Source organism: Carlito syrichta, unplaced genomic scaffold (genome assembly GCF_000164805.1).
Source record: "Carlito syrichta isolate Samal-C Ts95f unplaced genomic scaffold, Tarsius_syrichta-2.0.1 Scaffold304635, whole genome shotgun sequence".
Taxonomy (NCBI): domain Eukaryota; kingdom Metazoa; phylum Chordata; class Mammalia; order Primates; family Tarsiidae; genus Carlito; species Carlito syrichta.
In genome coordinates, this window is record NW_007248731.1 from 981,736 (window position 1) to 997,492 (window position 15,757).

The window sequence follows — 15,757 nt, forward strand, 5'->3', positions numbered from 1 at the left end:
AGACTAATAGTTCTTTTTAAGACCTCAGCTACCTACCTCTTGAGTCATTAGCCCTCCAAAGAACATTGTATCATAATAAGTGGATGTGAGTTCCTTCGGAGATGAGCCCTGATAATCTGAAAACATGGACCACTTGTACCAGATATCACCTTTTGGTGGCCAGTATACTCCCCACCCTTCTAAACTCTTTTGAATCATGAAGCTGAAAACCTGGAAGTTACATTTCCCAGAGCCCCTGCGGCAGGGTTAGATTCTGCCATTGAAAGATAATCGCATGAGATTTGGGAGATGAATGAGGAGACGTTGTTTACTGGACGCAGCTGTGGGGCTTCTAGGTTGCCCTCCTGAGAATCATCCACTGGTGCCTTGGTAGCTGAGATCCAGTGCAGCCCTACTGGGATTCCAGGATTTACAGCTTCCTTGGTAGTGAGCAGCAGCCTTCCCATTCTTTGCTCACCAGCCTTTCCAGTGGTTGTGTACGCCTCTATCTCTTTATACTAAATTCACTTCCAACCTAAAATGCCTACAGTGGCTTCTATTTTCCTGACAGAACCCTAACCAACACACCGCCCTAAGGTAATAAACCATTAATAATAAAATTGCCGCAACAAAAAACTAATATACAATGATCACCTACTAGGTTCAAGACTGTTTTTGATATTGGAATGGCAACATTAATAAGACATAATCCTTTCCCTTGAAGAATTTATGCTATTATGCTTCTAAAATATTCATTGAATAAATAAATACAGACAGGGAGAGAAAGAATGAAATTCAGAAACACTAGTCCAGACAGGACAATGGAATGAGTCTGGACTAGGGGGCAAGAAAGGCCTGGGTTCACACCCTGGTTCTGTAATCCACTTATTGTTTAGCACGAGCTGTCCTTAGAGAGCCTCTCAACGTTTTCCTACTGTTAGTTTCACCCTGTAGAAACAACATGGGTTTTGGATTGGGGGAGCCAAGATCAGCCAGTCCTTAATGATTATTGACACAGGGTAATATTTTTCATCAGTAAAAAAAGGCTTTTAAAGTACCAAAATTAGCACATAAAGACAGGACTCAAAGTTGTTTATTTCCTGAAGAGCAAAGCATTTATAAAACGTGGCCTACAGTGGAATTTTTTAAATCTTTTTTTATGCCTTCCTCAAGCATTTAAGGACAACAGTTATTGCTGGTCTCCAAGAAAGCCCCCAGTAATTCTCACTTCCTGGTATTCATGTCTTTGTATAGGCCCTCTCACACCAAAGAGGACTGACCTATGTAACTAACTGGATATTGCTGAAACGACTATGTGTGTGACTCTATGTATTTATTCATTTATTTGTTTATTTAGTTAACTTTTGAGGTGGAGGTTCGCACTCTGTCACCCAGGCTGGAGTGCAGTGGCATAATCATGGCTTACCGTAGCCTCAACCTCCTGAGCTCAGGTGATTGTCCCGTCTCAGCCCCTGAGTATCTGGGACTACGGGCCTGTGCCGCCTAGTTAATTTTTTAATTCTTTGTAGAGACAAGATCTCACTATGTTGGCCAGGCTGGTCTTGAACTGCTGGGCTCAAGTTGATTCTCCCACCTAAACTTCCCAAAGTGCTGGGATTACAGGCATGAGCTACCACACCCGGCCACTTTATGTGACTTCTGACATCGTTTTGCTCATATTGCTATCTCTTGGATTACCCCACCTTAGGGGAGTCAATTACCAAGCCATGAGGATGCTCAATGGAGCGGTTCTTGAGGAGAGGAACTGAGGCCTCCCACTTACAGCCACGTGAGTAGGCCATCATGGAAGTGGCTCTTCTTGGCTTAGTCAAGTCTAGCCAACACCTTGACTACAATCTTATGATGGACTCTTAGCTGGAACCACCCTGCCCCGTTGAACCTGTGTGAAATAGCTGTTTACACTGTTTTAGGTCACTAAATTTTGTAGTAAATAGTTACATGCCAATAAATAAATCATACAAGACCTTGCAATAAAACTACACCCCAGTCACATTGTCTGAGCTGTGGAAACAAACCACACCTGTAAGTGTGAACCTACATCTTTCAGATAAGAAAATTCTCTTTATTATTCCAATCATTTTCAATTGGGGTTTCTACTACTGGACACAAAAGGAGTCCTAACCGATGGAAGAAGGAAAGAAAGAAGAAAGTTAAAATTTCTCACCTAAAATGTCTCAGAAATATAATTTGGTATTGAAAGGAACACTGGGAAATTCATTTATCTAGAACTTTCTACGCCCCGGCAACATCACATGAGAAAGACACGGCTGCACCTGTCTACCCAACTAGATGGTGAGCTCGTTAAAAACAGGAGCTTTCATTTACTGAGCCGTGTAGTCAGCAAACATCAAGAATCTTCCAAAAGCCAGGCACTGGGCTGACACAGGACGAGATAAGGTCCTTATCCAGGGGAGGAGGCAGCTTCATCTGCCCATCCTCTGGGTATCTGGCATGGAGCCCTGCACATCAGGGGCGGCAATAAAAATCAACAGATCATTGCATGACTGCTGGAGTGGGCAGCTGAGAGTGGGCGACCGGGATAGGAAGAGCAGAAAAGAGAATCGGAAATTGGGACCTGGAAAGAATGCTAATTTGGTCCAGGTTTCAAGACACCATAAAGGGAGTGAGGGAAGAGAATGCCAGTTGAGAGACCAGGAGATTAGGAAAGACTTGTGCTCAGAGACCAGGTGGAAGAAAAGCCGGCACGCTAGGAACTAGCCTAGAGATGCCCAGAAAGAAAGAACAGGGGGTTCCCTGGGGTCAGCGTGAAGGAGGTGTCAGGTGACCAGGGCAGGGAGAGGATAGCCAGGTCTGTTAACCCCAACCATCCTCATAACCAAGTCAAGGGGAGTAAAGGCCAGGCTCGGCGGCTCAGCCTGTCATCCCAGCACTTTGGGAGGCTGAGGAGAGTGGATTGCCTGAGCCCATGGGTTCGAGCCCAGCCTGGGCAACTTGGTGAGACCTCGTCTCTACAATAAATCAAGAAAATTTAGCCGGGCATGGTAACATGCACCTGTAGTTCCGGCTACTTGGAAGGCTGAGGTGGAAGCATCGCCAGAGCCCAGCATGTCGAGGCTGCGGTGGCTGCGAGCAGCGTGCCACTGCACTCCAGCCTGGGCGACGGAGTGAGGCTACGACGCAAAAATAAAAAGAGTCAAAGAAGTTTCTGTCTGCATTTCCTCCTCCTGGCTCTCCTTGAAGTCTCCTCCATCAGACACCCTGCTGCCAGATGCTCTTTCTACAGGGCCCTGCCTGAAAGTTTTCCGTGCCCACCCCCTACAGAATAACCTCCTTAATCTGGCATTCACGCCTGCCCAGCGTGGTCTCCAACCTATACCTAGACTTGCTTCTTACCTTTTTTTTCTATGTAGATCTTGACAATCTTATTGTTTTATGTACACATTTTATCTCTCCACTTTTCCATGAGCTGGGTCATTATCATACTCATCCCTTGGCCCCAACACCTGACTCAGTTCTTGCTAAGTGATTGGTGAGGCAGTGTCAAGCGGTTACATAAGGGTGCCCAGGTTTGACACCTGGCTCCTGCACTTGAGCACTATATAGTTTGGGGCAAGTTACCTGACTTCTTTGCACTCAAAATTTCTCATCTCTCCAACAGGGATCTTAGTTGCATGTATGTCTTGGTTGTTGTGAGTTCATATGAAATAATACACATAAGGCCTCTGCAAACCACACACCAGTGCCTGCCACAAAGGGCTTACTAAAAGCTAGGTTGAATTTAGGGAACTCAAGGTTAAACCTGGAAAACTTTTAAAATTCCTAGCCAACTCTAGGAGTCAGAGTCTGCAAAATCAATCATTTTAATAACTAAGGATGGACGTGTCTACATAGAGCATTTTGTGATTAACAGGACATGTTTCATCCTTCCCCAGCATATCCAGCCCAGCACCAGCAAATGGGGAATAGACTTGTAATAAATGTCTGCACAACGGCATGCAGGAAGCTTCTCAATGTGGATGAGTACCAGGCATTAGTTTCCTAGGCTGCCCTAACAAATGACCACAAACTAGGTAGCTTAAAAACAACCGAAATTATTCTCTCTTGGTGCTGGAAGCCAGACGTCCCAAATCAAGCGGTTGACAGAGCTGTGATCTCTTGGAAGGCTCTGGATGGGGAGACTTCCTGGATTCTTGCAACTTCTGGTGGCTCCAAACGATTCTTGGCTTGAAGTAGCATAACTCCAGTCTCTGCTCTATCTTCACACTGGCCTTCTCCTCTGTGTGAGTGTTTTCTTCTCTCCACCTCCCCCCCCGCCTTTTTTTTAAAGACAGGGTCTCACTCTGTCATCCAGGCTGGTGTGCAGTGGCTCCAGCACAGCTCAAACTCCTGGGCTTAAGCCATCCTTCCTCCTCAGCCTCCAGACACGCTGGGACTACAGGCATGAGCCACCATGCCCAGCTAATATTTTTTAATTTTTTGTAGAGATGGAATCTTCCTATGTTGCCCAGGCTGGTTTTGATCTCCCGGCCTCAAGTGATCCTCCCGCCTCAGCCTTCCACACCCAGCCTCTCCTGCCTCTTATAAGGACACTTACATTGGATATAGGACCCACTCAGGTAATCCAGGATGATTTCATCTCAAGATCCTTAATCACATTTGTAAAGTTCCTTTTTCCAAATAAGGTCATAGTCACAGGTTCCAGATGGACAAATCTTTGTGAGGTAATTAGCACGATCCCATCTTACAGATGAGGAAAGCGAGGTAAGAGAGTAAATAATTTGCCCAAAGGTCATGCAGCTAGTCGACGAGTCTGAAATCTGAATCTGAACCCAGGCAGTCTGGCTCCAGAGTTTGGGCTTGTATCCACTGCACACACTCACCACCAATCAGTCTTGTCACGTTGGAGGAAAGGAGGGAAACTCATTTACTCCTGACAGCTTCCCTGTAAAGTAAGCAAAGCCAAGCCTTCTTGTCCCCTTTGCAGATTAGAAAACTGACGCTGTAAGAAAGCGAGTGACTTGGCTCAAGTCAGCCAGCCGAGCTGTATCCAAGCCACATTTGGACCTAGATCCCTGGGCCCAGGCCGGGAACAGTTCACTTCTCTCCGGCTGCTCTCCCTTGAAACAGCTGCTCTCCTCACCCCATGCTAAAGGCTTTTGCATCCTGAGCATATACCTAGCAGCTGATTTCTCTCAGAAGGGCATGCCTGAGAAAAAGAAAGAGGGAAGGCTGGATTGAAGGCATCGCTGTATTTGGTGCTGACACCCTCACATCTTCTTAGGGGCATCTGAGTTACTGATTCAATGGAATGAACATTTATTGAGTCACTGCTCCATGCCAGGAGCAGTGTGGAGCGATGGGGAGCTCCATCCTTGGGGGTGTCCTGGCCACTAGACCCCGCAACCACAGAACCAGCACCCTTTTAAAAACCTGAAATCACTCAGTCGCAGCTATTGCCTTACTGCTGACTGAGAATGACAGCCTGGATAAGAGAGAAAGCATAGGGATGCTGGATTCCAGCTCCAGCCCTGACCTAATAAGCCTTATCATCTTTCTCAAATTCCTCCTCTGTCAAATGAGAAAACCGGGCTGTGCAATCTCTGAGATGCCACCATATACTAACTTTCTAAGAGTGTGTGATTTCCTAAATTAGTGCCCATGCCTTGGTCCATGACAGAATTTGATCTGCTATGATAAAAGCACTTTACCTTATTATCACATGTGTCCTCACAATCACTCTGTGAGATAAGTGTGATATTTCCCTCTAACTGAGGCTTAAAGGGTTAAGATCTGGCCATGTAACCACACGACCAGCCAGATTGGAACTGGCCAGGTCTCCCCGATGCCATAACCCAGGAGTCCCCGATACTGGTATCAGTCCATGGCCTGTTAGGAACCGGACCACACAGCAGGAGGTCAGCAGCAGGCAAGCGAGTGAAGTTTCATCTGTATTTACAGCTGCTCCCCATGACTCCTATTACCCCCTGAGCTCCGACTTCTGTCAGATCAGCTGCGGCATTAGATTCTCAAAGGAGCGTGAACTGTGCATGCAAGGGACCTAGGCTGTGCACTGCGCATGCAAGGGACCTAGGCTGCACGCTCCTTATAAGAATCTAATGGTTGATGATCTGAGATGGAGCTGAGATGGTGATGGGGTGCAGTTGCAGATACAGATTAACTTTAGCAGTGAGGTTTGACGGCACATCTGCACATCCTTGCCCTGCCCCCCTTTAGTTGGTAACCTTTTGGATCGGGCGGCTGCCGAGGACCTGGTAGTAAGGAAGCCGTTTGGCTGGATCTGGTATGCGGCTGTAGCCTAGCTGAAGTCAGGAATGGAAAACTGTCAATTCCCTAACGTTGTGAAGGGAAGCAGCCCGGGGTTCCCAGCTCTTCCGTGGAAAAATTGTCTTCCATGAAATCAGTCCCTGATGTCAAAAAGGTTAGGGACCACAGCCATATCCAGTGCTTTGGCTCAGAATAATCTCATTCTGTCCACCTACCCCTACTTGGCCCCACATGGGCTGGTGTCCATACTCAGCAGCCTGACCCCATCTGGCATTGGCAATCTTGTCAGGCTCAGCCTGCTTTCTCTTTGAGCTAAAAAAAAAAGCAAGATAGGTATATGGTCACCTGTCAGGCCTGGGAACCCCAGGTTGCTTTCCATTCCTGGCTTCATCTAGGCTACAGCCCCTTTCCAGATCCAGCCAAATGGCCTCCTTGCTGCCAGGTCCTTGGCGGCTGCCCGTTCCAAAAGGTTACCAACGGCAGGTTTTTGAGGTTTGCTCAGCTTTCAAATTTGACCACATCCAAACCCTTCCCAGGCCTCAGGCCAGCCCTAGGAAATGCCTTTGGCAGTTAGAGCTGCAACCGGAGAGAAATAACTCCTCGGTGACCAGCGAGAGCCCAATCCACATGGCTGGGCTCCAGCGGTGGAAGGGAATCTGGATCCTTCAGCAACCCAGCAACCCAAAGGTCCAGCTCAGTCATGAGGATGCCAGCAGCCTCACACCAGAGCTGCCAATTTAGGGAAATTTCAACCCAGCTGGAATCATAGGTACCCATGGAACTGGAGCCACACACTTCCCTGTGGCTCCCCCCTTTACCATTTACCACCTGTGCTTGGGATGGAATCCGCCAGTCGACTTGTCCCTCTTTGCCAGGCCTATAATCTTCCTTCTTCCTGGAGAAGGAAGCCACATAGTGGAGTCATTAACTTCCCTTGTCACCACCACTTGACGCGCAAGCTACTATTCACTCCCTCATTCATCTCTGTCCTACCGCTTCCTAGTTATGTGACTCTTGGGAACTCATTTGATCTCTCTGTGCCTCTATTTCCTTATCTATTAAATGGGGATGATAGTCGGACCTCAGAAGATTGTGGTAAGATTAAATGAGAGACCGTGTACAAAGTGCTTAACACAATGCCTGGTACTACTAGTAATCTTCAGGCTCCAAATTCTGTATCTAAATACTTGCCAAGCCAACTGTGTGGTGAACCCTGTACTGGGTGGTGAGAGTGCAGCTATGACTGCCACTTCTGCAGCATTTGCCAATTTCCATAGTGTAAATACTCCCAACATAGCAAACTTCAAGGCTACCAACATCATGTCACTGAACCCAAGTTGAGTGAGTGCCGGTCGGCACCAGCATACCACTACTGCTGGTGGACGTCCAAGCTGGGCCTCCTGGGATTTGGAAACGAGTGATGAGAAATCAGGAACTGAAGCTTCTCCTTCCACCTCTGGAGACCTGCTTGTCCTTCTGACTTCTACTTTTTCTCTGCATCCCTTCTCTAGAGAAATTTCTTCTACTTACTGAGGCCATACTTGGCCCAATCAGAGGACTTCATGTTTCAAGGCTACCTAAGGTTTCACAGTTTAGTACCTCAGTCTCCCAGGGTCTAATTTCAGAAATCGGATTAGCCTTCTTATCTTTCAGAGCAGGTGACATAAGTCGCTCTATTCTCTTACCCTGCTTTGTCTTCATTATGAAACATAACATTTGTTTATTTATTATGTCTTCCCATTTGCGTGCAAGACCATGACGGCAGAAACACTATATGCCTAGTGCCTAACAGTGTCTGTCACTCAAAAAGTGTTTGTTGAATTAATGTATAGATGAATGATTGCTCACAGGTCACTGACCAGATAGTGGCTGCCCAGCCTCGGGTCAGCTTGCCATCCCTGGTCCATTCAGCTGAGGTAAGAAAAGACTATGTGATTCACAAGACAGATCATCATGGACGTATCTAGTTCGGGCATCACTTAGACTAGATAATACTCTTCTGAAATAACATGTGTCCTTGGAAACTTGCACTCTTGGAATGTAGATAGCCCAAGAATATTCAAATAGGACATTATAGAATAGCCCAAGAATATTCAAATAGGACATCTCGCCTGTGGAGTACCCATTTCCTGGTTTGAGAAATTTTAGCATGAGAGTGATCAATCTAGCATACTATTGGTGGGATTTCCACTTTCTATAGAAGACATCTATTACATTACCTTCCTAGCACCCTTTCTTTTTTCTAGGAGCAGGATTCCTTTGATTGTAAAAAAATCTCCCTACTCCAACTCCATTACCGATTTTTGTGGGAGTCACTATGTTCTTGCAAACCCCCTTTCAGGTCACAGTGAACTGGATCAGGGGTAAGCAAATTACTCAAACTGAGTCCTTTGTATTGCTTTCTTGACATGCGTAAGAGATGGTGGTTCGATCTTCTGGTGGTGGTAAGAAGTGTGACATTTAGAAACTGTCGGCAGCCAAAATCTTCACTAAGCAAAGAAAGTTGATCTATAGGGAAAGGTAATAAGCCCAGTGTACAGAAACACGGAGAATATGGCGAGCAGGAGTCCTGACAGCACATAGTTGAGACCCAGATGAACCTGTGCTCTGACTGTCATGTGTTCAACTCTTCCACCGGCCATTTAGATAGACCTCCCTCAGCGCCTCCCCCATCATCATTCTTTTTGGACTAAGGAGGTTTACCAGATTTGATTTTGGTTTGCAGCCAGTGCTACAGCTCCAGAAAGAAGTCATAAGCTTTGGTGCCCTTCACGTGGTGTTAATTCTGCAGGCTTGCAGAAGGTAAAAGCTGAGGAGGCTTGGCAGCCTTCATTCAGATTTCAAAGGATTTCAAAGGGGGCCAAGTGGAGACTTGCTGCAGGGGCAGAGACACCACAGAGTCCAGCAGAGATGTGGGTTTGGAGCTGCTGCAGAGAATCTCTGCTGAGGCAATACCTAGTGAGGCTATGGGAGCAGGACCATCCCAGGAGCCCAGAACTGTGGTGTCACCATCAACATGCAAACTTCAGGCACTGAACTCCAAGCCCTGTGAGCAGCCATGTGGCCCATACTCAGCAAAGCCATAGAGGCGGGGCAGAGCCCTTTGGGGCCCAATCCCACCCCAGTGTGTCCAGGAGGGCTGCACATGGAGGAGAACATCATTTTGGAGCTTTAAGATATAATGTCTGCCCTGCTGAATTTCAGACTTGCGTGGTGGGGTCTGTTACCTCTGTCTTTTGGCTGAGCTCTCCCTTTTGGAATGGGAATGTTTACCCAATGCCTGTACATTCATTGTTTCTTAAATGCAAATAACTTGATTTTGATGTACAGGTTCACAGCTAGAAGGAAGTTTCCTTGAGTCTCAGATGAGACTTTGGACTTTGCACGTTTACGTTGTTGCTAGGACAAGACTTTTGGCACTATCGGGATGGAATGACTGCATGTGAAAAGGACATGAGTTTGGGGGGCCAGGGTAGAATGTGATGGTTTGGGTGTGACTTGTTTGTCCCCATGAGAACTCATGTTGAAATGTGATTCCTAATGTGGCAGGGTTGGGAGGTGGAGCCTAGTGGGAAATCTTTGGGTTATGGGGGTAGATCCATCACGAGTGGCTTGGTGCTGTTCTCAGGTAGCGAGCAAGTTCAGGCTTTTGTGACACTGAATTCGTTCTTACAGGACTTGGTCATTTCTTGCTAGAGTGGTTTGTTATAAAGCCAGTTTATAAAACCCTTTCATTTCCCACTCTTTGCTAGTGTCTGCTTCCCTTTTGACCTTCTCTGCCATGTTGTGAGGCAATACAAAGCCCTCACCAGAAGCCAGGGCCATGCCCTTGGAGTTCTCAGCCTGTAGAACCATGAGCTAAATAACCCTCTCTTCTCTATAAAAGACCCACTCTGAGATATTCTTTTATAGCAACACAAAAGGGACTAAGCCCGTGTCCCAAGGCTGATTTTCTGCCACTTTGGCTGAGTTTTTGCTGACCCAAATTTCCATCCTCCTCCCTTCCCCCATGTGAGGTTGAGCACTCCTGAAGGCAACAAGAAAGGGCCCTCTCAGTCAGCTTTCTAGAAACTGAATCCCGGAAATTATAGAGCTAGTGGCTATCTTATAGCTGGTATTTGAGGTGGGGGATGGTGAGGGGTGATAATCTAGGGAACAGAATGTGAAAGGAAAGAGAGAAAACTGTTATAGAATATTCTATGCCATACATGCTAGTGTATTATGTTATGTAAAAATCTTCACAATAGCCGTAAGAGCAAACATTATTATCCCCATGTATAAAAGATAAAACTGAGGTTTGGGCAGATAAAGTAATGTGCCCAAGTCCATCCATGATTGAGGAAGAGCCAGGATTTCAGCCCAGTCCAGTTGGCTCCAAAGCCCTTATTCTCTCCATTCCATCCACCTCCCAACAAGGGACACTGAGTCTCTGGGGCCAGAGGAGGGACTCCCCAGGGCCACCTCAAGAACAGGATTTCCACCTGCTGGCTGGTTCTACCTGACCAAGGAAGAGAGGCAGTACCCATTTCTCTTGGCTCTTGCCTTTCTGTTCCAAGTGCTTCCCACTCTTGTGTTTTCTCATGGGTACCCACCCAGGTGCCCAGCCACAAAGTCACCAACAGATAGGTGTGGCAAGAAGGGAGCCTTCCCACTCGTACCTCCAGGCCTGCTGCACTTTTAAGCACTTTAGCACTTAAAAGGCCAGCCTATGGGTGGCTCAGCCTGTCATCCCAGCACTTTGGGAGGCCGAAGCGAGTGGATTGCCTGAGCCCGCAGGTTCGAGACCCACCCTGGCAACTTGGTGAGACCTCGTCTCTACAATGTATCAAAAAATTAACCGGATGTAGTAGTACGCGCCTGTAATTCCAGTTCCTTGGAAGGCTGAGGCGGAAGGATCGCCAAAGCCCAGCAGTCAAGGCTGCGTGACCGGGAGCAGCCACTGTACTCCAGTCTGGGAGACAGAGTGAGACTCCAACTCAAAAGTAAATAAATAAATAAATAAAATAAAAGTCCAGCTTATTCAGTGAAAGACTATTAGAGAAAGGGATTATATAACTAGATTTGGCAGTAGATCTGTTCTCTGCAGCCCTTAGAAATGAGTTAACTCTCATATAAATCCAAAGTCACTCTTGCTGAAATAAAAGCCAGTACAAAAGGAACACGCAAGCTAGAGTGAGGTGGAAGTGAGTGCAAGTACTGTGTGACCCTGGGCAAGTTACATTATCTTTCTGTGTCTCAACTGCCTCATTTAAAAAGGAAGGGAATACCACCCACCTGAGAAGATTCTGATAAAAATTACATCGTATAATGTGTGAAAACACCTGGCTCACAGTTGTCATGGAGGTTGTTATTTTATTCTTGTCCTTCATAGAAATAAAGAGCACTGCTATGGAGAAATGAAAGGGTTGTGTTTTCCCAAAAAAGCAAAACAAATTACATCAAGAATGCTAATCACCAATCAGGAGACCTCTCTGATTCCTTCATGAAATGGGCATCCAAGACAAGTAATGGAAGAAGACTCCTTCATGGAGGAAGAGGAAACTGGCCACTATAGGCTGGTTTCCCTCCCTTTGAGATGCTTCTACTGAGTACCACCACACCACCACATTGGCCACGTGGGGAGTTGCTGCCTCTTTGATGCCAAAGCCCAAATGTGGGCCCCAGCAGTTGTCCTCTGGGTCTCACTAGCACAGACTGGCACATTCTAGCACGCTTTTCCTTAAGACTGAAAACAATACAAGGGAAATCAAAACAGAGAATGGCATATAGCCATATAACCTGGCTTACAAGATGTAGCACATGCATGTAGCCAAGAACCCCTGTAGTGCACTTCTGCCTGGCTCTCAGCCTTCTCCCTGGAGAAGGAGAAACCATCCCTCCCCCATCGCTTTTAAACTCTTTGACATCAAGACGCCAGAGAAAAAGAATCAAAGACTATCAACTATCCCCTCCCTCATCTCCTTGACTGCCTAAGCCTTTACCTTCCAACTCTGGTTTCCTGTCTCATACTCTGTCTCCACTCAAAATTACACAGGACATGGCTTCTTCTCCACTCACAGGGAATGCTCTTATCCTAATCCTAGGTCTTCAACAGAGAAGCCATGTCTAAATAAAATGCAAAAATATTGGCATTACTATGCATCTTCATTATTGAGGTGAGACTAGGGTGGGGTTTAAGACTGTCCTTTCACAAGAAAATGGAACTAATGTTTCTTAGGATCCTACTATGAGTCAGGCATTGAGCTATTTGCTCTCCCTCTCTGTCTCTTAAGATTCAGTCTGTCACCTAGGCTGGAGTACAATGGCACAATCATAGCCCACTGTAACCTTGAACTCCTGCGCTCAAGAGATTTTCCCATTTCAGCCTCTTGAATAATTAGGACAATATATACACATCACCATGGCTGGGTGTTTTTTACTTTTTGTAGAAATGGGTTCTTACTATGTTGCCCAGGTTAGTCTTGAACTGTTGGCCTCAGTTCCCACCTTGACCCCCTGAAGTGATAGGATTACAAGTATGAGCCACCGCACCCAGGCTGCTCTCACCTAATTTGAATATTTAGAGTAATCTTTAAAACAATCCAATTGGCAGACACTATTATCAATCCCCTTTAAGAGAAGATTAGTAATTTGCTAGTACATGACAAAATGGAATGTAAAACTCAGGCTGCTTTAACTCCAGAGCCAAGGTTCCAAATGTTAATACTGCCCAGAAGCTCCTGTCACCGATCTCCCAATTCTGCCTTGGTTGTGTGAGTTGACACTGCAACTAGTCCCAAAAGACCATTCTACCCCAGCCTAAGTGTGTAGGAGCAATCCTTCCTAGTGATGCAGGCCATTTTGTGCTAATGAGAAAGAAGGAGAAATTTAATGACAGTTTTTGGGAATGGCATTTTTTTTTTTCAGTCTTAATAGAAAATCACAGAAAGCCAGGCTTTCTCTTTCCTTCTAGATGAGGATGAGAAAGCATGTACCCTTGATTGCGAATGACAGTCGTCCCACAAAGATGGAAGAAACCAGCCTTGGGGTGAAACCAACACTGTGGGCCTCAGAGCAGAGAGGCAAAAGGACCCTGGGTTCTTGCAAAGGTCACTGAGTCCCTTGATCATCCAACCCTAAAGCTTCCTTGCCTCCGGGGTTTCCCAATGGTGAGCTAATACTGCCTAAGCCATTTTGAATTGGATTTTCTGCTGCCCAGAGATAAAAACATCTTCACTGATATGAATGCTGACACTAGCATTGCTGGGCATTGTCATTTGGGTCTCAGACCCCATCTAGAAGAGCAGTTATGCCGTCTGGTTGGTGGCGCTACCATAAATATAAAACAGATTGAACATCCCAAATTCAAAATCCAAAATGCTCCAGTGAGCATTTCCTTTGAGTGTCATATGAGTACTCAAAAAGTTTCAGATGTTAAGAATTTTGAATTTTGGATTTTTAAATTTGGGATGCTTAACCAGTAAGTGCTCATAATGCTAATATTCCAAAATCTGAAAAAAATTAAAAAATCTGACTTCTGCTCCCAGGCATTTTAGATACGGGATATTCAACTTGTATAGTAATTAAAATCTTTAACTCTGGTGTCTAAGTTTAAACCCCTCCTCTTCCACTTAATAGCTGGGCAAATTTGTTTCTTCTTTTGTAAAGAAGACATAATAGTAGTATTACCCTCAAAGGATTGTCCTGAGGATTAAACAAGATAAAGCACAGGAAGCACTTAATACCGGAACTGGCTCAGTTAATATTAGAAATTGCATTGATGTATTAAGGCTGGCCCCATCTGTTTCCATCTCCCAGTACGCTCTGCAGCATAAGTCAAGTGGGTAGCAGCTAGGGTGACCACATAATTTGTCATCCAAGTCAGAATGCTTTTGTCTGGGATACATGTTAACCTAGAACACAGAGATAGTCTGTCCTAGGGAGACCTGGATGCATAATCACTTGAGTAACAATAAGAATGACTCCTGGAGAACATCATTTTCTTTTTTTTCTTTTTTCAGTATTTCTTTTTTTATTATATATATCTTATTTTAAAGATGTGGGGTACAATTCAGTATTAGGTATACAGGTGGACATCATACAGATAAAGTTTGGGCATCCTGTTAGTTCCCGCTTTGTCTGGTTTGAAATCAGGTACCCTTATTGACGTTATGTGGCTCCTCCCCTCCCCAGCACTATTCCACTACTGCCAATCCCTTTCTTGTAGTATTATGGTAAATGAGAACATCATTTTCTAGGGTTATCAACCTAAGACGTGATTACTGAGTTTGGTAGGATCCAGAAGTGATTCACGTTGAATAGGAGTTGTTTACAAGGAGACCATTCTTAGAAGAGCTAGACTTCGACATAAAGCTCATGTCTAGCACATTTGCTTTGTGCATTTGTAACAATGGAAACTTTTTACAAGCTCTTTGCAGACAACACGCTGCTTTCCTCTATCCCATATCGATGCATTTCGGAGAGATGGTGGGAAGACAACATTGAGGACCCATCTAAATGTAATTATATGAGGTAGATTATGACCCCAAGCGGAAAAGATGATGCATTTTCTTTATTGTGTGCCAAAGGAAATTTCAGGAAATACCTTTATCTTCCCTGCTGCCACCTGGACAGCCATATGACAGAGTCCCAGAAACAAAAGCACATGCCCTGTGGCCAGTGGTACCAGGCTAAGATTGGCCATCTGTGAGGACCATAAGAAATCCTTTAGAGTTCAAATCCTTTAGACTTCATTTTTAATTCTGCAAGCTTTCAGGGGAGAAGCTGCCTGACTTCCATTGCAGTTTGGGAGGAAAGTCTTTCTTAAGAACCTGTCAAGTGTTTTGTCCTTAGAGGCACACCACAGGGAAATGTGTTTGCTCCTTCTCGACCGGCACCTCCAGCAGGATGAGTGATTTCAGAAATTGACCGTGGTGACTCTCCCTCGATATGACTAGATCAGAAGGGACCCCACTTTGCTGGACAGGTAGATGTCTTCATAGCATCCCCTCCACACACACACCCGTGGTCTTGCAGTCATGCTATTTGGATGGACCCGATCCAATCTGGCTGCCATACTCCAAGTCCTCAGGGTCATCTCCTGGCCCTTGCTACTGTAGTTCAGGAGTGGACATGTGACTCATAGAGAGAGGCGAATGGGGCTTTTCTTGGAATATTTTTGAGAATCTCTCTCTCCCTGACTGGACAAGGATGCATGTTGTCCCAGAAGATGGCAGCCATGTTCATACCTTGAGGGAAGCTAGGCAGGATGAATCAGCCTCACAGAGGGGGCTGAAATGGAGACAATGGCCGAGAAATAAAACCAAACCCCTGAACAAACCAGACCTAAGCTCTGCTTACTTCAGGACATTCAATTACATGTGCCTGCAAATACTGCTTCATGTTAATTGATGTGAATTAGAGTCCCTCTTAATGCACCTGAAAGCTTCCTAGGTTGTGTATTTCTTTACAGGCACTGGATGGGAAACCCCTCCTGGGTCCCAGTTCTGGCCATGAGGGAGAGTCATAGCTG